This window comes from Belonocnema kinseyi, chromosome 6, assembly GCF_010883055.1.
Source record: "Belonocnema kinseyi isolate 2016_QV_RU_SX_M_011 chromosome 6, B_treatae_v1, whole genome shotgun sequence".
Classification (NCBI taxonomy): Eukaryota; Metazoa; Arthropoda; class Insecta; order Hymenoptera; family Cynipidae; genus Belonocnema; species Belonocnema kinseyi.
In genome coordinates, this window is record NC_046662.1 from 8,844,863 (window position 1) to 8,861,297 (window position 16,435).

At 27.1% G+C, this 16,435-nt stretch overlaps 1 protein-coding gene across 2 annotated transcripts in view; it reads right to left on the bottom strand.

Moving 5' to 3' along the window:
* The window catches only part of LOC117175728, a 49,531-nt gene extending 38,429 nt beyond the window's left edge, over nt 1-11,102 (bottom strand). For both annotated transcript variants that reach the window (XM_033365517.1, XM_033365516.1), the window contains exon 1: nt 11,033-11,102. The gene's annotated coding sequence lies outside the window, so the exon portion shown is untranslated. The remainder of the gene's footprint in view (nt 1-11,032) is intronic.
* Nucleotides 11,103-16,435: the final 5,333 nt, after the last annotated feature.

Sequence of the window (16,435 nt, forward strand, 5' to 3'; positions counted from 1 at the left end):
ACCGGTACCATTGGATTCAGCGGGTCAAAATACATAAGACTACATAGTTTTTATCCTTTACCTCTTTAATGCATACGGGATCCTACCCAGCTCTTGGACTATTTTAACAAACTACTAAAGAAATGTAATTTTTTCTTCATTCGCAATGATTAGCTATTTGAAAGCTATAGCCAGATGCACATTTTGGCCGAGTTTTCATGAAAAGTCTTTCTAGTAGATTCCGGAAAAAATTAAGCCTATTCATGAAAAAATGGTCGGAATATACATTTGTTTATACAAATGGTTTATTAACCATTTTTCGACATTTGAAAAATAAGATAGAAAAGAATCACTGGAAATTATTTTTCGTAGTTATCCCATTGATTTACGACCTGCTTTAATGAATTTGCATGTCTTAAGGGAAATGGTTGTCACTAAAAAGACACAAGAAGTATAATCTTTGTTGTTAAATAACAAATTTTGCTTTAGTCCGAGCGAAAAATCTGCCATTAATCGCTATACCTGGAAGATTGCCATTTCTAAAAAAAATTATGATTTTTCCCACTGTTCGTCGTTGCGATGTAATTGAAAAAAAAATTGTATTGACATACAGTATTCCTGCATATTCAGAAAGTTAAATTAATTATTCATCTCCTTTTTTAAAAGTTTCCATGCATTGCATCACAAAATACTAAATATTGATTTGAGAGAATGTTTAAAATAATTTAATCAAACTAAAATTTAATTATCATGATCACCGTATTCCAAACAACTAAACCGGTTTAATAAGCCAATGGTTAATCTAGTAATTTCAGCTAAACCAAATAAACGATAAAAAAATAATTGGCTAAAGAATTACTCTCTTGGAAGTGGGGAAATGATCACATTCGCGATCGTAAAATATTTAATCATTTTTGCCCTTCAGATACATGATTCTTAAACCGATTATTTGTTTAGATACATTTGTTCCGGCTGAAATTATACGATTAACCATTAGATTATTTAACTGTTTTTGTTTGTTTAGAATTTGTTAAACAATTAATTGGTTGAAGTAAATAATACAAGAGCTTAACAATCATTTAATAATGATATAATTTAAGTACTAATTTCAAAACCAAAAGTAAATAAAAAATATTGCTTCAAAATGTCGAATTTTGAGGATTCTTGTGCTTTAGCTTGAATTTTAGACAAAAGCTATAATTTTTCTCCAAACCTAATGATCAAGATCTGATTTTACTCCATGAAAGATTCTTTGAAATCTGGTTAGATTGAGTTCTATCAAACAAAATTTGTTCAGAAATCATACAAATTTTTTTTCTATCCAATTTTTTTTGCATATATGTAATTATAAGTTTAATAAAACCCAACGAAACCAAATTTTAAAGAATTTTCCAAGGTACAAAATCAGTCTTTGTTGATTAGGATTCGACGAGTTTTATCTGTTACTAAAAATTGGAGCTAAAACACAAATATCAATATTACTTTTGTTAAATAAATAATTCCAACCTAAACTCAAATTAAACAATTAAGAAATTTACTTTAATTCAGCAAACATTTGTCTGTCAATATCTGAATTTCAGAGTTTAATCATACTTTATCTTTAACTCAGATGAACGTTTTTTTTTTTATTCTGTCTGACTTTTGGAAACAACTACAGTTAATTTTCAACTGAAAGTGAACTAAATAACCACGAAAGAATATCAATTTTACAATTATTCTTTATTTTTAAATCTATAGGAATCGAGTTTTGTTTACTAAATTCTAGGAAATATTTGTCGCAGAAAACGGAAGATTTATCGAAACACACGACTTTCACTAACCTTTTTTAATAACAAAGACATGAAATTTGCATAAATTTGTATTACAATTATTAATATTAGGGACATATTTTTTTTAATAAAGTTGAATTTCATTCTTTTTACACATTGTCGGACAAATCGAAAGTTGAAAATCTCAAAAGTGAACATATTAGTGTTGAAATTAGAAATTAAATTAAATCATATCATTACAAACTGAAAATTCAATTATTTAAATGATAAATATATAGTTTGCTCAAATTATTTTTCACATTATTCTAAAATAACGGAATTTTGGGATGCACTGTACATGCCGTTTCCGCAGAACACAAACATTTGAAAATCATTTTTAATCACGGAAATAAATATTAGCACTGACAAAAAGTGAACACTCAGAAAAAATTCTTTGTTTCAAAGAAACGGGGTTTTCATCAAATGAAAACGTTTCCTTCTTTTTAAATAATTTTCTTCATTTTGAAGTAATTTCCGGTTAAATGAAAAAAAAATATATATATTAAGGAAACGGTTTTTTTGATTCAAGACGGTTTTCTGAGTGAAATTAGACTCTAAACACTTTTTTTAAATTACTTAGCAACGACGCCCAGACGATCTATTCTGAAATGACCCTGAATCGATAAAATATTTTGGGCAAAAGTTTATTTTTAAACATCTTAAAGCTAATTAGATAAAATGTTTTCTATAATAAACTACAGTTTTTGTTATGATCACATGGACATTTTTATCCCAAAAAGGTTATTTTTGGACAACAAAATCAGGGTATCAAATTTCGTATTTTGCACTCCGGAAATCTGGGAGTCATCGATATGTTCAGTCTATCGTTTCAGAAAGACTGAATATAGGCTTATTGAGTAAAAATATCAAGAATTAATACAAAATACAATTAATATCAATTTGGGAGGTATATAAAAAATATCGAGGGGCGTTTTCATTTCATTAATATTAAACAAAATAATAAATTGGTACCTCTTGCAATAGGATATAAATATTATCAGTAAAATTTAGAAATAAGGGGAAAAAATATTCAAAGTTTTTCTCTTGTTTGGGCATTACATTTATACTAGGAAATTGGTAAGATATCGATTCTGCATTGTAGCAAAATATTTTTTAGAACTATAAAATTGGTTGGGCTTCATAAGAGCATCTTTCGAATATCGTTTTCTAATATAGGTAAATTATAAGGTTATTAAATACACCTCTAATCAAATTTCAAAATGGAAATTTTCAATTTTACTAAATTAATTTTTGAAGCAAATTTCAGCGTACTTTTCTAATGAAGAAATAGTTGAAGGAATTACGAATTAAACGGCTGTAAAAATCGATGATATAATTAATTTCTCATTTACTTTAGGGTGTTCCAAAAAGGGCACTATTTTTTTAAACGGCTTCCCTACAAATTGTTTTCTGAATTTTCGCAGAATTAAAAAAAAATAGTCAGGGAGTCTGCAAGTTATTTCAAGAAATTGCTCTGTTCATTCTAATTGCCGTTGTTAATGGATATTTTTCTTTGGAATACATTTATTGTTTTAATTTTAGCAAAATGCATGATTAAATTTTTGACAAAATGGTGAAAAAAATAGGGGTCAGTCATGCCTATTTTTGAAAAACAAAGTTTTTTCTATTTTCATTTCTACTGTAAATGAGTTCTTTTAGATTAGCATACATGCATTTTAGTCTTGTATGATAAAATAAAATAATCCATTAACAGCCGTAATTAAAATAAAATCAGATTTTGTTTTGCTAAAATAGGCTTCAGAGATCCGTACATGTATATTTTTTATTCTGTCAAAAATCTCGATGATGTATTTTACTAAAAATAAAACAATGGATGCATTTTACACTACAATAATCCATTAACAATAGAAATATGAACAAAAGTTAAGCAATTTTTGGCAAAAATAGGCTTAAGAGATTCCTAAATATATTTTTTAAATTCTGTCAAAAATCAGGGAACGCGGAGCCAATTTAGATAGAAAAAAATTAAGCTTTTTTCGGACCACCCTGGCTCACCCTATTTGACATTCAAATAAATCAAATTCAAAATTTGGGAAATTCATTAGAATGAACTGAAGATAATTTGTATGGTTATAAATATCCGGAAATGAAGAAAAATTCCAAAAATGTTTTTTTTTCCCACTTCAAATAGTTTAAAATCATACAAATTTTCTTTAGTGTTTTTTACTAGACGACCCAAATTTTAGACTCGACATGAAAAAGTCGCTAAAGTAAGAATCGAGTAAGTATTACATGGCCTTAACTCAAAATTTAAAAACATCAATTATAATTAATGCTCTCTTGAAATAGAAAGTCTATTATTTAGGACAAAATATTTACAATAAAGCGATAAATTAAAAAACAGGGAACCTATGTTTATTAAAATATGAATGGGGACGAATTTAAGAATTTTTCATTCAAATTTTGAATATGATTCATCTTATAAATGGAATTTTCTTTTTTTTAAGGGACAGGGCTAAGTCCGAAAACGAAAGTAGCGCGCAATGTGACATAATTAAATGTACCAGAGTTTGCGGAATCTAAGATTTCAACTCCGGTTAAAAAAATGGTATTCTACATTCTCAAATATTGCTATAAAAATGTCCGTTTTTACCTTCAAAACGAACTTTAAAAAAATTGAAAACTAAAATAATAAAAAGTCAAATTACATACATATAACATACACTATGAAAATTTGGAATAACATTATATTGGTGGGTAATGTGCTGTTAATACTATTTTGGAGCAGACGAAAAAAATTTTTTGATATAAAATTATTTCCACTGCATGTAGATAATGAGGATTCAGGTAAGTTTTACAAATTTCATAAAATTAACGACCCTGGGCTCCTATTTTTCTTTTCAATTGTATGAAAAGCAACTGTGTGAAATTTAGCCCTAAACGTAAAAAAAAAAATATGAAGAATTCTGACAAAATTGCCCAAAAAACCAGAAAAAAGTTTTTTTTTTGTTTATTTTCTAGAAATTTGATTTTATTGAAAAGTTGTTCCATTTAAAGTTGTAAATCTCTGTGAAATAATAGTTTTTTTTTTTAAATTTTATTCATTGAAATTACCCTTCTCGAGTAAAATCGAAAAAAGGGCGAAGAAAACCAAATTTTGTTATTTTATTTTTTTTTGCAAAATCAGTGAGCGTTATTAATTTCACTTACTATTGCACTCCATCAAAAATATAAATCACCATTTTCGATCTTTAAAACCTCTGATTGGGTAGCTTTTGTTTCTTATCAGAAAATTTCAAAAAAATCAAATAAAAAAAGAATCAATTTTTTTAAATTCCTATATAGTGGATTCTTTTACAAATATATACGAAAAAGTAGAACTATTTTTACAGGAAAATGCAAACGAATATAATAAAACCCAACAGAAATGAGAGGAAACTAGAACTTTTGTCTCTTATATGAACGAATTTTGTACATTTTTTTGTATATTGTTTTATGTTGATGTATTTTTATTGTAAATATTTTACAGAACAACTTTTTTTAATGCAAAAATTATAAATTCTTGTAGATATTTATATAAAATATTGAAATTATAATAAAATACAATTAAAAACATTAAAAAGTACAAAATTTGTTTTAGTTTCCTGTAATTTATTGCATTTATTTTTACTTTTCTGTAAATACGATTATATTTTGTCGTATTTATTTATAATCAATTTTCCAACTGGAATTGAAAACAAAAATTAAATACCATGTTGTTAAATTTAATTTTTATGACATTTTGGATAACAAACAAAAACTACCCAATCAGGATGTTTAAGTTACGAAAATGAAGATTTATATTTTTCATGGAGTCCACTAGTGCGTAAGAAGAATAATCCCCACTGATTAAAAAAATATATCAAAACAATATTTCGACTTTTTTCATCTCTTTTTCAATTTTTTTCTCGAGAAGGGTTGATTCAATAAAAAAAAAAGATCAAATAAAAAATATGTATTTCATAGAAATCTACAACTTTAAAACAAATAATTTTTTGATACAACCAATAATTTTGAAGCTAAATCAATAAAAACTTGTTTTTCGAGTTTTCCGGGAAATTTTGACAGAATTCTTCAGACATTTTTTTATCGGGACCAAATATTCCCAACATTTCTTGTCCGATTTCACTTTTTTTTTTTAAATAAAAGATAACTAAATTCTGAAGAACTTTATCTAGCTGATTTAAAAAAAAATATTTTGTTAATTTGTTAATTAAGTTTAAAAATCCCAAAAAACCATAATTTTTATTTATATTTGTGATACCTGCTTTGTCTCATTCATTTTTTTTCAAAAGGATACACAATTAGTTATAAAAAATTGATTAAAAAAATTACTTTTGTTGTACTTTGTAGCCTGGAAGTATTTTTTTATCTCAATCTTCTTGTGGAATCATTTAAAATCAACGTCTTACGTTTCTTTAGCAGAATTGCTTATTTTACGATAAAAAATCATATTTCAACAAGACTTGCTCACACTCAACATTTTTTATTACAATAAACAATCCTGCTAAACAAATTCAATGAATAGGCGCTTTCAGGCACATAAAATACGTTTTTTAATACAGAATCGTTTATTTTACCCTCAAGAATAATATTTTAATGGGAAATATTAATGCTCAAAATTTAAAATTTTATAAGGCACTACGATAAATAGGTGCTTTAAGATATAGAAAATCCATTTCCTGAACAGAATCGTTTATTTTGCCTTTCAGAATATTTCAACTTAACAATATTTTTCTTTGATATAAACAATTCTGATAAAAAAATTTAGTAACTCCTACATAGGCGCTTTCAGGTACATAAAATCTGTCTTTTTTTTTAAAGCAGAAACGTTTATTTTACCCTCAAGATCTGATGATTAAAGATAATTGGGTTTAAAATAAACGATTCTTCAGTAAAAGAACAAAAAATATTTTTTTTAAGCGCCCATTTCGTGAATTGTTTATAACAATGAAAAATGTAATTAGGGATCAATAAATACAGTTAAAGTATTATTTTCGATCTTGAAATAAGCGTTTGCACTCCAAAAACGAATTTTCTATAAACAAAAGCGTTTATTTCATAAATTTATGATGATTGTTTACAATAAACATAAATATAATCTTCCAGCATTTATTTGGAATAAGAAATTAATTATACATTATTCCACAAAATCGAAATGAAAAATGCTCAAGGGTTCAAAATATTAAAAAAAAAATCAATCTTCTTTATCGATTAACAAAAATTAATTTCCAATAATCGACTCAAAAAAGTAGTTCAGAATTTAATTATCTTTCAATAAGAAAAAAATGTAAAATAATGTTTACATTTAGGTTTATTCAGTAAGATATAATAATCATTTTAAAAAAATAAAAAAAATGAAATAATGAAATAAATGACTGCATCATTTTCAAAGATATTTGCCTAACATAAAATGTAACTTACTTTTCTCTGTGCAGAAAATGAAATTTATTATTAATACATTCAATTCATTTTGCGCGGACAGTTCGATTTTTATTTATGCTGTAATTATTATTCAATGACCTTTCTATCAAATACAAATATGAAGATAAACTTTCAATATGGCCTGTTTTCTATGCTTCTCAAAAATTTAACTTTTAATTAAAATTTATTAAATAAATTTTCTTGTTAATATTTTACGCGAAAATTACTGAAAATACTTCAGTCGGCTTATATTCATTATGAATTATAAATAAATTAAAGAAACTTTTAATTATGCTTACATAAAAATTAAAATACTCGATATAATAATAAAATATCTAAAAAAAATGTTTAATTCCAAGAATTAAAAATCATTTCATAATGATTATTACATTTATTTCAAAAGCAAAAATTAGATTATCCAGATCCTTCCAGAAATTAAATAATTAATTAAACAGCTTCAAAATCTCTCATTAAAAAAAACCGTGGAAATGGATAAATTAAATAATTTTAAACATTTCGAAAATGAACGATAAAAAATTGGAAGCATATTTATCGAACAATTTAAAATTGCAGTATTCGCAATTCATTAATTCAATTTTCATAAATATGAATTTCAACACTCAAAAATTCAACTAAATTAAAGAAAATTAAGTTTTTAGCAGTTGAAAATTAACATGTTAAAAATTTAATTCTCTTCAATTCAGTTGAATTTTTAACAGTTGAACATTGGAGTCAATTGAGAATGGAATTTAACAATATTGAATTTTCAACTGTTTAAAATTCAAATATTACAAATTTAATTTTCTTACATTTTCAACTAATAGTGAAAATCGTCAAATTTAGTCTGTGGACTCTCTGTAGGGAATATATGATTTTTTTAAATCCCAACTTTGACAATTTCTTGAAGTTAATTTTCGGAGACAAAAATGGCGCAGTAATTAAAAAAAAAAGAAGAAATCTAACATTTTTGTTAACAACTTTTTTATCATTGTTTGAAAAATAAAAAAAATCGTGTACTATTTGATGGAATAATTAAAAGAAGAAACTTTTTGTCTTAAAACTTTTCTTTTACCTTCGGGATTAGTAAGTTACGAAATACAACCGAAAATAGCAAAACTTTGCGGGGGGGGGGGGGGGGGGGGGGGGGGGGGGGGTAGTTTGAACTTCTTACAAGGAGACTATTGGTTGATTATTAATTTGCTCAAACATTATTTGCCAATAATCAGGCAGATTTAATTATAAACAGCCAATAGCGAAAAATTTTCGTAACATCGATTTTTTCCAATATTTTTGTTTATAGATTGAAATATTTATTTAATAAATTCATATGTGAAATTATGAAAATATAATATTTTTAACGCTTATTTTTAATCTAAGTTCTCTTTTTTCTTTAATTTTCAATAGATGAAAGTTTAAATACTGAACATTGAAGAAAAATTAATCTTCAAGAGTTAAGAATGCCATTTTTTTCAACAGTTGAAAATTCAAACAATCAAAATTAGAGAAAATTAAATTTGCAATATTTAACAATTTAAATGTGAAAAAAAACGTTAAAAGGTTATTTAATTTCATTTTGACTGTTGAAAATGCAAATGAATTGAAGAAAATTGACTTTTCTACACTTAAAAATTCAATTTTTTCAACGGTTGAAAATTCAAACAATCAAAATTAAAGAAAATTAAATTTTCAATATTTAACAATCTAAATGTGAAAAAAAGTTAAAAGGTTATTTAATTTAATTTTTACGGTTGAAAATGCAAATGAACTTAAGAAAATTGACTTTTCTACAGTTAAAAATTCAAACAATCAAAATCAAAGAAAATTTCAATATTTAACAATATAAATGTGGGAAAAAACTTTAAAATTTTATTGTATTTATTTTTGACAGTTAAAAATGCAAATGAATTTAAGAAAATTGACTTTTCAACAATTGAAAATTCAAACAATCAAAATGAAAGAAAATTAAATTTTCAATATTTAACAATATAAATGTGGAAAAAAACGTTAAAATGTTATTTTATTAAATTTTGAAGGTTGAAAATGCAAATGAATGTAAGAAAATGGACTTTTCTACAGTTTTCAACATTAAAAAATTCAACTATTGAAAGTTGCAAATTCAAATTTCTTCCATTTTTTACTATTGAAAATTCAACTCAATCGAAGAGAATTGAATTTTTAGTAGATAAAAAAATCAATTTTTCTGTCATTAAAAATTCAAATATTGAAAGTTGAAAATCCGATTTTCTCTCATTTTTTACTGTTAAAAATCCAACAGTTGAAAACAAAATGTTTGGAAATTCTACAAGTGAAAACTCAACTGAAAGAAAATTCCATTTTCATATTAAAAAATTGAACTAATGAAAATTGAAATTTCAAGTGTTAAAAATTTATCAGAATCAAAGAAAATGGAATTTTCAACTCTTAAAAATTCAACTAAATTGAACAAAATTGAATTTTCAACATTTAAAAACTCAAATAATAAAACTTGGAACTTCAACTAATGACAATTAAAAAAAAAATCAATTTTGAAGAGTTAAAAATTAAGCAGTTGAAATTTCTAAAAGTAAAAAATTAATTATCAACTGTTGAAAGCTGAACTGAAAATGAAGAAAATTGGATTTTCAGCAGTTAAAAATAGAACTATTGAAAATGCAACTAATGAAAATTGAATGTACAAAAGTTGAAATTCAACTAATGAGAATTAAAGATATTTAAATTTTTAACAGCTAAAAATTCATCAACAGTGGAAATTTCTACTTTTGAAAATTGAATTTTCTTTATTTTCAGTTTGCAAATTTAAGTGAAAATTGAATTTTCAAGTAATGGAAATTCAACTGAAAATGAAGAAAACGGAATTTTCATCTTCTAAAAATTCAATTAATGAAAATTAAATTTTCAACTGTTAAAAACCGGCAAATTAATAGTCATCCAATGGTCTTAAGTGAGGTATTTATGAGCCAAAAAAAATCCCAACGCTGATTATCTTGTGAAGAGTTAATTTAGGCAGCAAAAAAAATGCACAATGCCCATACGTGCTCTAAATATCCCCGAAATTTCGTAATTTTTTAGTTAATAATTATTTAAACAACCGAAGAATCTTGCACTATCTGATACCCCTAATTAAAACAAAGTAATTTGTCTAAATACTTAAAAAATAAAATAAAATTTTTTTTTATTCCCTGTAAGAAGAAAAACCTAGACAAAATAATTACTATTTTTTCAATCTCACCTATTCTTTACTTTTTTAGTTAATTTGATATACCTTACAAGCGACTTACATGTGTTGTACACATATACATAACGCACGCGCACGCATAATCCATGTAATATAAAAGAACTTTTTAAGATATTGCAGTAAAAATTCCAGGGCAATAAAACGGGGGGCGGATTGATTAAGTGTTCGATATCGATAAAACTTGACTTCTTATCACAAAAATGGTTCAAGTATACATATTTTAAGGTCTTGAGACTCCGGAGTCGCAGGTAGTGAAAAAAAGGGGGGAAAGAAGAATTGGCACTTTTCTCTAGATGTGAAAAGTTGTAAGAGCATTTTTTTCGAAACTATTGAAGAGTGCTTTAAAAGCTGATTTTTTTCTTCCCTAGGTAGCAAAGACTCCAGAATTGAAAAACAGCGAGTCTATTATTGATTTTACAAGCATGAGTGGCTGAGCTGGGCAGCGACACAGAGTTTCTGCATGTCCCAAAATGGGAGTTCATGCGAGTCTGTACGAAACTTGTCCTAACTTATGAATATCATCAAGCACGTCAAATATAGAGGAATCATTTCTTAAGCCTATCAAATAGCAAGCGAATAGACTTACGATCAGGGATTCCGGTTGACAATTTAACAACGAAAGACGCGAAAACACGACGAAACCCGCGACTCGTTCTCGTCACTCGCTAGCCACTAGTAACAAAATGGCTGGGTGCACGCCGGTAATATTCTAGTTATATTCTAAAAGGTTCAAAGTCACTAGTCAAGCATTTTCATGATGAGGGCAGAGATTTTTCAAGCACTGTTCCCAACCAAAAATCTTTGTCCCAACCATCGACATATAGAAATGGACCGGTAACGCTTTGGGGAGAACTGAAATGGGCTTTAGAGAGAGAAAAAAAAATGAGATGTAGACCTACCTTTATCTATTTCAGGACTATGTCAAGTGAATTGGTGGCCCTGGGTATTGCCTAAATATTCTCTACGGTTAATTAAAAAAAAAAAGATAAACAATACATTAGAAATTTGTAGTTATAATAAATTGAATTTTAAAGAACATTTATGTAAAATAACCTGTTTCAGATAGATTATTTTAAAAACTTGGTAACCTTGAATTCTTTTTGAAATTGGATTGAAAATGCTACAATAATAATCGTTTTGTGTGTTTAAAAATAATGTAAAAACTGTCAAAAATTTGAACAATATTTCTATAACATAAAAAATAACAATTTGCATTGCATAGGTACAAATCTTCATATTTTGAGGTTTTGTTTTTGTTGTAACATTTTTTATTTTACTATATTCAATAACTTTACTCACGTATGAAAACATATGCCCGTATAAACGTCTTGACAACAGCCAAAAACTACACAAGCTGCCACCATTTTTATATTTATTTACAAAAAATTATAATTAAATAAATTATAAATAAATCAATTCTGAAAAGTGCGAGTCACATTATTGGGGCACTCGCGACACAAAGCACGGTCCTGTGCTGCGCCAAACTTCACCCAACGAAAATATTCTCGACCAATCAGCCTTATCTAGAAAGAGATAGGTCTACTCTCATATGTTTTCTCTCTCTCTAGAGCCCATTACCGTTCCTTCCACAGCGTTACCGGTCCATTTCTATATGTCGATGGTTGGGACTATCGACATATAGAAATGGACCGGTAATGCTGTGGGGAGAACGGTAATGGGCTCTAGAGAGAGAAAAAACATATGAGATGATACCTATCTCTTTCTAGATAAGGCTGATTGGTCGAGAATATTTTCGTTGGGTGAAGTTTAGCGCAGCACAGGACCGTGCTTTGTGTCGCGAGTGCCCCAATAATGTAACATTTATCGCACTTTTCAGAATTGATTTATTTATAATTTATTTAATTATAATTTATTGTAAATAAATATAAAAAATGGTGGCAGCTTGTGTAGTTTTTGGCTGTTGTCAAGACATTTATACGGGCATATGTTTTCATACGTAAGTAAAATTATTGAATATAGTAAAATAAAAAATGTTACAACAAAAACAAAACCTCAAAATATGAAGTTTTGTATCTATGCAATACAAATGATTATTTTTTATTTTATAGAAATATTGTTCAAATTTTTGACAGTTTTTACATTATTGTTAAACTCACAAAACGATTATTATTGTAGCATTTTCAATCCAATTTCAAAAAGAATTCAAGGTTACCAAGTTTTTAAAATAATCTATCTGAAACAGGTTATTTTACATAAATGTTCTTTAAAATTCAATTTATTATAAATACAAATTTTTAATGTATTGTTTATCTTTTTCTTTAAATAACTGTAGAGAATATTTTTGCAATACCCGGGGCCACCAAATCACTTGACAGAGTCCTGAAATAGATAAAGGCAGGTCAACGTCTCATATGTTTTTTCTCTCTCTAGAGCCCATTACCGCTCTCCCCGCAGCATTTCCGGTCCATTTCTATATGTTGATGGTCACAACAATGGCTGACAAGATGTCTGCATGCTGAGAGCCAATCTTGACTGGGATAAATCCAAGATGTCTGCACACTGACGGCCAAACAATAATTCCAATTGCGTGAGGTAAAGGGCAAAACATTATTTTTTTCATAATTTACAAACAAAATTTTTTTCACTATAAGTATGTTGTAATATAATTTTTTATTTTTCAAAAGGCATTCATTCAAATAATAAAATTGATATTTTAGATTTTAACAGCTTTAATTTCCATTTGAACATATTTTTAAACATGAAATTTAATACCTGAATTTGAAAAAAATCACTTTCTTTCAAGTTATAAAAAAAAACGAATTGTCCTATTTAATTGGTATTATTTCTTTGGTATTATTGCTTAACTGTCGACGTTCAGACATCTTTCGAGCTGATGTCACTGCCTTAAATATTAGTTATTTTCACTTTGACAATCAGCTAACTTCACTTCGTTGAAAACTGAGAAGAAAACAGTGGAGCAAATGCATGGAACAAAACTTTATTTCTTTAAAATAATTTTCTTTTAAGGCCATGTGATGAGTCGGTCAAGTGACCACATTCCTACCTTACCGCCACTTTTTTTATTTCCCAACTTATATTCACACGAAACGCCACATCGGGTTGAAAATTTGGAATACTAAACAAGAAGCACTAAGAATGGTGGGTCTGGTCCTAAATTTCTATAATTATGAAAACAGTTTTTTGTTGTAAATATTTTTTTTTGCACTTTTATAATTATTAAAGTTTAGGACCAGGCCCACCTTTCTTAGTGCTTCTTATTTATTATCCCACATTTTCAACTCGATGTGGCGCTTCATGTGAAAATAAGTTGGGAAATATGAAAGGTGGCGGTAAGGTAGGAATCTGCTCACGTGACCCACTCGTCACATGGCTTAAAATTATTTTATTAAAAAAATGTATTTCTGTAATATCTCTGTAATTAATAATTATTATTATCATTGTTTGCACAGAAAAAATTAGTTTTTACGAAGATAATAGCAAAATAGGGCAAAAATCACCGAATCTCATGCATTTGTTCCAGCTCCATGCATCAAAAACAATTGCTTAAGGGCATGTGATATTTCGTCGTGTGGTCAATCGGGTACAGTTCCGACGGCTTTTTTTCCACAAAAATGAAAATGTTTAAAAACTGAATTCGGAGATGCTATAAAATATCATAACAGACGTCCCCGGACTCTTTTTTCCGGGATAATAACAAAAAAATGTTATTGTGCTAATTACCAAATTTTATGCATGTGTATTATTTTGTAGTTAAGGTGATTTGTAGCTCTCTGTAATTCCGATAATGTAGGTATCTATCGTACCGATTCTGTCGGTAAGCACTCTAGAATAATTATGGTGTAATCATGGACATAGGAAACACGGGACTAGGCATGCCATCCTAAATTGGCGAGCCTTTGTTTCCTATGTCCATGGGTGTAAGAAACTATCTTACCAGCCTAGCTGGTAATATAGATAGATAAATTTTGAAATTTTCGGCGCAGAGGGCGTACGAAACAGCATGATACTTCGAAACTGATGTCAAAGATATTATAAACGTAGATGCGGTACGGGGCGTCGGAGTGGGGAATTATATATATATATAGGACATCACATTTTCTACCCTATAAAGGTGCTGCCCTCATCGTACTACGAAGTCGAATTCTTGTTTTCTCATTCTTCGTAAAATATGACGGTAAAGCAGTAGAAAAATCTTTTGAGGTTAGAAAAGTTTGACATGTATGCATCGCTGAATTTTTTCAGACCTGAAGCTTGATCCAGGTTTTCGGTACGGTCTTTTTTTAATTATAAAAAAAATGTTCTCGAAAACTCATATTTTTAATTTAAAGAAAAGTATTATAGAAATACATTTCAAGATAAACAAGTGCTGAAAGCATTTTTCTTTGACAAATTTTTTTTTTTTATTGAAATAATCAAATATTCATACCAAAGAAACAACTTTTTAAATGTTTGAAGTATTTAAACATTATTCTTTAAATTTAAAATAATAATTGAAACAAAATATACTTCTGGATAAGATATTTTGGTTGAAAATGTATATAGTATTTTTTAAATCACAAAAGTTCTTCGGAAAAATCGAAATGTTAATTAAAAGACACGTGTTTTTATATATTGATTTGTTGATAAAATTTTTTGTATAATTTTAATTTTAAATTCAAACAATAATTTTTAACACTTTAAATATTAAACAAAAATTTATCTGATAACAATATTTTGTGATCGTAGTTTTAATAAATAATTAATATTGATTAAGAAACAATTTTATTTGGGGAATCTTATTATTTGGGAATTTTCAAATTCGTTAATATTACAAACTGTTCAGGAATTTTATTAGTTTTGGAATTGTATTTTTTGGGACAGAGAGTTTGACCGAGTCGTAAATTTTATTTTTCGGGATATTTCAGCCGTCCCCATAGAATTACAGAAAATTTGCTCTAATTATAATTTCGGCGCTCGATCTTGTTGATTTTTTCCTACAGTATTATTAAAAAGAAATGTGTATGGAAATTTTTGGTATCACAAAGTTAAAGATAATCCCAATTAAAAATTTTAAAATTCGTTGTACATCCAATTTTTATTCTTGGGTCTTGGCAATTTTTTTCTAATCCATTTCGGTGACTGGTAAACAGGGGTGATTTTCTCTTAGAAAATAAGTGATTAAAATTTGAAAAAATTGGGTAGGCTTTTTTGACATCTAGGTATGTAAAAAAGGTAAACTGCAGAAAATTTAAAAACTAATTTAAGAACTATTTATACACTTTTAAGATACCAATACAATTTACACAACACTAATTGTAAAATTTGCAAATTTTTAGGCCTTTACTTTAGGAACTTGAATTTTAATGTTAAAATTGCTTCATTTTCAGAATACAGCTTTATTGTTTGAATTTTCAGAATTTTTCGAAATTGTTAAAAGGCGAAAAAGTTTGAATTTAAAATTTAAAAATGCTAAAATACACCGTTTTCCATGTTCATTTGCAATCCAGCGAGTCACTTTCTTTCGCTTCTTTTGAAAGTCGATCCTTTGCTTTCAGTTTTCTTTCTAAACTATACCTTGAATTCAACGCATTTCAAATTAAATTTTTGCAGCTGCATTTAGGTTGAATTGTGCAAAGGTTTTTTGTTTTATATATAAATTAATTCAAACATTTTATTGGTTTTCCATGACTGTAATTTATAACTCTAAAATGGAATAATTGTAGCTCAAACATGAAAATGTATAGACTAATTTCATATTTAAAGAGATTCTATCACATATATTGAACTATTAAAACCTCTGACCTTTTTTAAGGTTTTTAAAACTCTTTTAAAAACTTTTTTAACAATTTTGGTTGTGATTTCTTAATAAAAGAATAAGTGCTATTTAGTCTCCAGATCAGCAATTTCAAAAATATTTAAAGCCTTTATAGTTTAGACATTTTAAATTTGTAGTCTTCAGAATATATTGAATAATTTCAAATTTAAAGCTATTTAAATATTTCATCTAAATTTTTGAATGGAAAGTGTT